Genomic DNA, 7,854 nt, shown 5'->3' with positions numbered 1-7,854 from the left:
ACTAGGTAATTCTTTCCATTTTATTTTTCATTGTCAAGTTTGTATAAGTCTGTGCCCATTATAGCAATCCAACACAACTGTGCTTTACCTGTGCGGAAGTAAACTGGGGAAGTCGTGGCCTAATTGTTAGAGAGTTTGTCTTGAGCAAGGCACCGAAACCCCCCCCAAATGTTCCCCGGGCGCCGCAGCATAAATGGCCGCCCACTTCTCCGGGTGTGTGTTCACGTTGTGTGTGTGTGTTCACTGCTGTGTGTGCACTTTGGATGGGTTAAATACAGAGAACAAATTCTGAGTATGGGTCACCGTACTTAGCTGTATGTCACATCACTTTCACTTTCAAAAATTCCAACAGAATGTGAGCCCTGTGATGGTTGGCACTCCGTCCAGGGTGTATCCTGCCTTGGTGCCCAATGACGCCTGAGATAGACACAGGCTCCCCGTGACCCGAGAATAGTTCGGATAAGCGGTAGAAAATTAATGAATGAATGAATGAACAGAATGTGAGTAAGAAGAAAAACAGATCTGTAAAATGTGCAGTGAATGGGGTGGGAATGTGGATAAGTACATTGTATATAATTTAGATTAGTGTTTAATACATGATAATGTGCAAAAAAATGTAAAGTGACCAGTGCAAAAAGAGTTACAAAGTGCAGTATGTAAAGTATGGTGTGCAAAAGGGTCCTGTGTGCAAAAGGGTCCTGTGTGCAAAAGTGACCAGTGCAAAGAGAGATACAAAGTGATGTGTGCAGTGTGCCACGTATGGTGTGCTAAAAAGGTCCTCCTGTAGTAGTAATGTCATGTGTGAATATGAGTCCATAACCCTAACCTTAACCCTAACCCTAGGTGTACTGTTGGTTGAGGGCTCAGATTTCCTGTGGAAAGAAGCTCCTCCTCCTTCTCTCTGTGTTTGCCTTCGTGGAACAAAAACATTTTACTGACTGCAACAGATAAGAGAGACCATTTTTGGGATGGCTGAAGTCCTTCACAATCAGGGAGGGGTCAGGAAGCTCAGTGTGGATGGAGAGCTTATCTGTCCTGCTTAGTGCTGTTCCCAAACCTGGCTGTCATGTTTCCTGTCAGGATGCTCTCAATTTTGCAAGTGTAGAAGGTTCTTAGCTCCTTATCTCTACCACCTCCCTTAAGCATCTGAGGTGGTAGAGATGCTGCCAAGACTTCTTTACTAGAGTGTTGATGTGATAGGACCATGACAGATGAACACCAAGTTACCAGAAACTCCAGTCTTTCCCCTGGGGTCCCATTGATCACTAGTCAAGTCAAGTCAAGAAGCTTTTGTCATTTCAACCATATATAACTGTTACAGTACACAGTGACATGAGACAACGTTTCTCCAGGATCAGTGTGTTACATAAAACAAAGATAGAGCTGTAAGGACTTAGTAAGTTAGTCTTAGCCACATAAAGTGCAACTGTGTAACCTGGTGCAGACAGTGCAGGACAAAAAGACAGTGCAGACATAAAGTTACAAGACAATACAAAAAGTACAAAAAAAATGCAATACACAAAAGACAATAAACAGTAACAGACACAGTGCCGACCGACCGGTGTGTGTATACTGTGTGTGTATATACTGTGTGTGTATACTGTGTGTGTATATACTGTGTGTGTATACCGTGTGTGTGAGAACCTGCCGTATCCGTGGCAGCTAGCAACCCCCCCCACCCCCCCCGGCTCCTGAGGACCGTTGCGATCTACGGAGGAAGAAGATGTAGGTGAGTGATATGGCTTTAGACAGGACACATGAAATACGGGATGGATGCGATAGTGTGAGGGGAGACGGAGCTGGAAGGTCACCAGGTTGATTTCCCGGGTGATGGTCCGATGAACCGAGGACTGAGCTTTTTGCAAGGCAGGTGAAGACGTATGGTGCGTGTAGATAGCCAGACTTTATCTCCCACCTTGTATTGGGGTGCTGTTCTCCGTCGTGCGTCTGCATTAGTCTTTTGTCAGACAGTGTCCTCCGGGAGCCCGAAATGGCGAAATACTTGCTGGAATAGCACCTCGGCACTCTCCATAGCTGTAGGAAGACCTTTCATCGGTATGAGCTTTAACATTTTTGAAAAACAATCTACAATGACGAAAATGACTGTATGTACCTTGGGAGACCGGCAGATCGGTGGCAAAATCTACTCCTAAATGCGACCATGGACGACGAGGAATGGGGAGAGGTAGGAGCTTGCCACACGGAAGCTATACTGGGTGTCTTCGCCATTGCACAATCCCGGCAGCCCTGGACAAAACGGTTCACATCCTGCCTTATATTGGGCCACCAGTAGCGCTGCTGCAGCACAGTCTGGTTCACACCGGGATGTCCCGTGCCTGGAGACGAGTGACTCTTTTCAATCAATGTGGTCCTGAGTGAATGAGGGACGAACTTACGTCCAGGCGGACACTCTGGAGGAGGTGATAGAGTGTCTGGGATCTCATCCTCCTCGCTCCATTCAATTGGGCATGCGAAGATTTTATCCGCTAGGATGGGCTCGGGAGACAGCTTTTCTTCTTCTGGTGATTCGTTTGGCCTCCTTCAAGTACTGGAGATTCTTATGATCTGTGATCACAATGAATGGATGTCTGGCTCCCTCGAGCCAGTGTCTCCACTCTTCCAGTGCCATTTTTATGGCTAACAGTTCACAGTCGCCGATATCATAGTTCTTCTCGGCCGAACTGAACTTGTATGAATAAAAGGCGCATGGATGATGAGCGGGGGATTCGCCTGTCCTTTGCGCCAGAACCACGCCCACGCCGGTGGAGGATGCGTCCCTTTTTAGTCTCTCGAATGCGATTTGCATGTCTGGAGTCCAGATGAGTTTCTTAGGGTTTCCACGAAGGGCGGTGGTGAGTGGAGTAACGATGAGACTGAAGTCCCGAATGAAGCGACGGTAGAAATTCCTTTATAGGCCTGGGTGGTGGCCAGGTTGTGATTGCTACCACCTTTTTATCGTCCATGCTGACGCCACGTTCTGATACATCATATCCCAGGAACTGGATCGTTTTCTGGTGAAATTCACATTTCTCGGCCTTCAGATAGAGAGAGTGATTGCGAAGACGTCGCAATACTTCACACACATGTTTATAATGGTCTTTGGTGTTTCTCGAATAGATGAGGATGTCGTCAATGTAAACCATGACGTACTTGTTGAGAATGTCTCGGAAGATAGAATGCATGAAATCCTGGAAGACGGCAGGAGCATTAGCAAGGCCATACAGCATGACCAAATATTGGTCAGTTCAATGGCGCAATCCCAGGGACGATGAGGTGGAAGCTTTGATGCTCTCTTTGGACAGAAAACGTCACGAAAGTGATCATAATCCTTAGGCACAGAAACGAAGATGTTATCTGTGGGGCTCTCAATGGAGGTGCTGAAGACAGGAAGACTTGACGACTCTGGTTTCGATTTTGGGGATTCCTGAGAAGCACTGTGGAAAACACCCATCGCCCCATCGTTTGATCTCACCATTTTCCCAGGAGAGTTCGGGACAGTGTTGTATTAGCCAGGGTCGAGGCTGATATGAAGTTTCCTGCCGAACCTGAGTCGATCATAGCGGTGACAGAAATGGAGACATGAGGAAGAGAAATCTGCACTGGGGTGGTGAGAGTGAAGAAACTGAGGGTTCGGTCTGAGCCGTACTCACCAGGGCTCGAGTTGGACGGACTGGGCATTTACAGATGAGATGATCTTTGCTCGCACAGTAGAGGCATAATCCAGCATTGAGGCGACGCTGTCACTCTGGAAACGAAATCTGTGATGAGCCCAGCTGCATCGATTCGGGTCCAGGCTGAGGCGTTTCCGCCGACACTCCCGGAGGTGAAGACGAGATGGAGCATGAAGACATGCGTTGCTCGGTGCGGATGGCTCACTGGATGAAGTTTTCGAGACCCATGGAGTCGTCGAATGCTGCGAGTAAACAGAGATCTGGTTTCAAACCATTACGATATGTGGTGAGTAATTTCATCCCAGCCCTTTCATCCCAGCCACTAGCTTCCACTAGAGTGCGGAAACGGAGAGAGCAGTCGGCCGCTGATGATTTTCCCTGCTGGATATGGTATAGTTTGTTGCAGATGGTGGGGTCACCCACTGGAATGCCAAAGACCTCTTGGAAGTACACTGTGAACTCGGAGATCGAGTGCAGGAATGAGGGAGAGCTTTACCGGTGAGTAGTGAGATGATAAATGATACCTTGCTTCGCTCGGTGGGGAAAAGAGAGGGTTGCATCTCGAAGATTAGAGAACACTGTAGCAGGAACCCTTTGCAGTCTTCCGCGTTGCCGGAATAGGGCGCTGGATGGGCCATGGGAACCGTGACTACAGTGGTGTTGCTAGCCTGGTTGCTAGCTGGTAGCGCTGGTGGTGCCGGCGTTCTCTTCAGCTCTTGCCTGAGCATGTCAACTAATCCTTGGAGGACGTCCGTGGGTTGAGTTGACATGATGTTTGGTTGGTACAGTCTTCTGTAACGTACAGAAGACAATGAACAAACAGATGAAATCAAAACCTTAGGTGGTGAAGGCAGTGGTGAAGGACGCTTCGCCCGTGCTCCGATAAACACACGCTCGATAAGGAGTTGAATCTGGTAACGTGCAGATCAGGATCTGGAAACGCTACTGAGAAGAAGAATGAGAGAGTCGAGTTAGTAAGCATAGCATACGAGACTGGATGGTGAATGAAGGTGAGAGAGTGGCTTAAATAGTCTGTGAGCAATTAGTGTTGAGTGACGCCAGGTGATGATTATCAGAACTCTGGTGATTGAGATCTGAAGGAAGTGTCGTGAGAACGTGGCGTATCTGTGACAGTATAAATATAAGTCTTGTTTTTGTGTGTGTGTGTGTGTGTGTGTGTGTGTGTGTGTGTCTTAGTTCACATGTACATCAGATGCTTAAATGTTTTTTAAATGAAAATGTTTTATTTATTTCTAAATCTATATATTTGTCTTTAATTATTTATATATTAATATTTCTAATGCATATATTTAATGTTCTTTAATATAAAACCCCATTTCCCTTGGTATCTTTTTAATTTGAATCACTTTGTGTTGCTAAAACCCTATATTGAATGACTTTGTTCTGCTGAAACATTAGTGTAGCCCAGCTGGGGTTATATTAAGTATCATTTCTTTCTGATTGGCCCTTGTCCTTCTTATTCCCACCTCTAATTAAACCACATAAGTCCGTCCCACACCACTGTATTATTAGATAAAGTGCTGTGCTGTGATCTTATATGATAAAACATTTAATAAGGTGTTAATACGATATTCTGCTCATAATGTATGAAATGGGAAAAAAGTTACCTTTTTTATGTTTACAGTGTTAACAAACTTATTGATGCTGTACCTGTTCCATCCTCCACATTTTGCTCACCTAGTTTGTCTGGCACATCCTTCTCTACACAAATGGACACTGAGCTGCTCACTAGGGAGGAATCACGTATGAAAGTTACCACTTACTTACTTGTTCCCCTCCCTACAAGCTTGTTTAAATCCTGTTTGTATTCATTGTGCCCTGCTGTTCTCAGTATTGTAAATGATTCCCTGCATACTGGTGTTGTGCCAGCAGCATAGACTGGTGACTGGTTTTGTCTGTATGGGTGTTCCTCAGGGTTCCATCTTAGGCCCCTTACTTTTTAGCATGTACATATTTCTACTTGGATTGCTTTTAAGATCACTTGGGCTTAATTAGCACTTTTATGCGGATGACACTCAGATTTATATTCACTTTAAGCCTAATCAAAATTTGGACCTTTCTTTTTTAACACACTGTATTACTGAGATAAAAACGTGGATGTCTCAAAATTGTTTGTGCCTCAATGCTGATAAGATTTCTATACTTCTGAATAAACAAACACATACAACAGGACACAGTTGGTCTGCTAACAACTCAGGAGGTTTATTAAAGTGCAGATTGTAAAAAAGAAAGAAAAAAAACACTTTTAAAAATTGCATCCACAACAAGAACATTTAGGAAAATTACGAACATTACTAACATTAAGGAACTTCAAAAATATTAAGTACATTAAGGGACAAGATCACAGGACTGGCAGGACGACACCTAACTGCATCCGCCAACAACTGCACGATTGCCGTGAACAACCGCCTAAGCTGATGAAAAAATACAATTTATAGAAAATATATAAATTACGTAGAAATTTCTGTCATGCTTTCTGATTACTTGTCTATAATCTGACAGAATTAGTACCATGGACAGTGATATTTTTGCAGGATGAAGGCACATAAATTGTGATACGAGTTTATTAGCACAGAACAACCAGGGTTTCCCGCAGAAAATTTGTCAGTTAAGGCGTTAGGGTTCGGCAGGGCTAGGGGCGGGGCTAAGGGCGGCTTTGTGAGAGAGACCACAGAGTCTGTACTACAGTTAACAATTATTTATTTAACACTAAATATAAAATTTAAACAACATATAATAATAAATAAAATTTTGCGGACACGCGTTTTATCAACCGGCTAGTTGTCCTCCAGACAGTGACGGATCACGTCTTTCTCTCGTTTGTGAATATGAGAATCAGACTTCAGAGCAACTGTTCAAGACTGAACAAGAAAAAAGAACTGAAAACATCATACAAACATCATACATCATAAAAATATACATGTTTATTATTGTTTTCTGAAGTTTAAAAGGATGTTACATTAAATTTAAAATGAAATAGCAATATAGTGCTGAGGTGGTGAAATGAACTTCCAATATAATACAGGTTCAAAAGCGTATAAAAGATTCATTCCCATACACAGTACCTGTACAATAAGGCAGTTAGGTGTTGCTGGTGAAATCTGTGATCACTACATTGCTATTTTCCATCTAGATGTAATTATCAGGAAATGTAAGCTGAAACTCTGGTCTTTTCTCAGATAGTTATGTTTTGTTCAGACTTTTATATACAATAAATATAAAAGTCTACACACCCCTATAAAAAGGGCAGTTTTTTGTGATGTAAAATCCACCTTTTCCTCCCTTAATAAGAAATACAGGAGTCTTGAAGAAATACATGAATGAATCACTCTGAAAGGTTTAAAAGAAAGAACTGATTTCACCTTAGCCAAGACGGAATAAAAAGAAATAAAAAGAACTAGACAACAGAACTAATCTGTCAAATTTAAGTCTTTCTCTACAGCAGCAGCTCTTTAGCTGTAAATATGATTGAATTGAAGAAATACATGAATGAATCACTCTGAAAGGTTTAATGGTATTTGGCAGGTCTTTATATATAATAACTTCTCCAACATTATTTTCTCCTCCAACCATCATTTTGGTTTCTGTCCACATTAGTCATGAGTTAAAAAAAACAAAAACAAAATGTCCACTAAATTAAAAATATATACTGTACACACACACACACACACACACACACACACACACACACACACACACACACACACACAGACACTGAAGTAATTATACTGACATACGTGTCCTTTAGTGACACTTGCTTTAGGATTGCGTAGGAAACCCTCCCACTATCCCACTAAAGGATGTGCCCTAGTTTGCACGGGTTAGTTTTGAAAACACAAGATCAACAATTAGAGTTGCTCTTACCTTGAACGCAGGTGTCCTTCGAAGTCCCTCGGTCTTCTAACAAAGGTTCTGCTCCAAGTTCTTCTACCTATTCTATTGATTGTATCTTTAGATGAAGAAGTCAGACTTAAACCTTTTGTCTTTTCAGGATCCTCACAATGGGAGGCCTTGTTTTTATTAAAAGTAGTGTAATACAGATAGATGTGTGTGTAATATATGTAAAGTAAAAGAAAATTACAAACAAAAATCTCCTTCAAATAATCAAACAATTCTAGCGTAAGTAGAAATAAGTAAAATGCAAAGATAAAACAAACCAAGA

Source organism: Tachysurus fulvidraco, chromosome 3, assembly GCF_022655615.1.
Source record: "Tachysurus fulvidraco isolate hzauxx_2018 chromosome 3, HZAU_PFXX_2.0, whole genome shotgun sequence".
Lineage (NCBI taxonomy): Eukaryota > Metazoa > Chordata > Actinopteri > Siluriformes > Bagridae > Tachysurus > Tachysurus fulvidraco.
The sequence above is the reverse complement of the archived record's forward strand: the minus strand, read 5'-3'. Positions refer to the sequence as shown.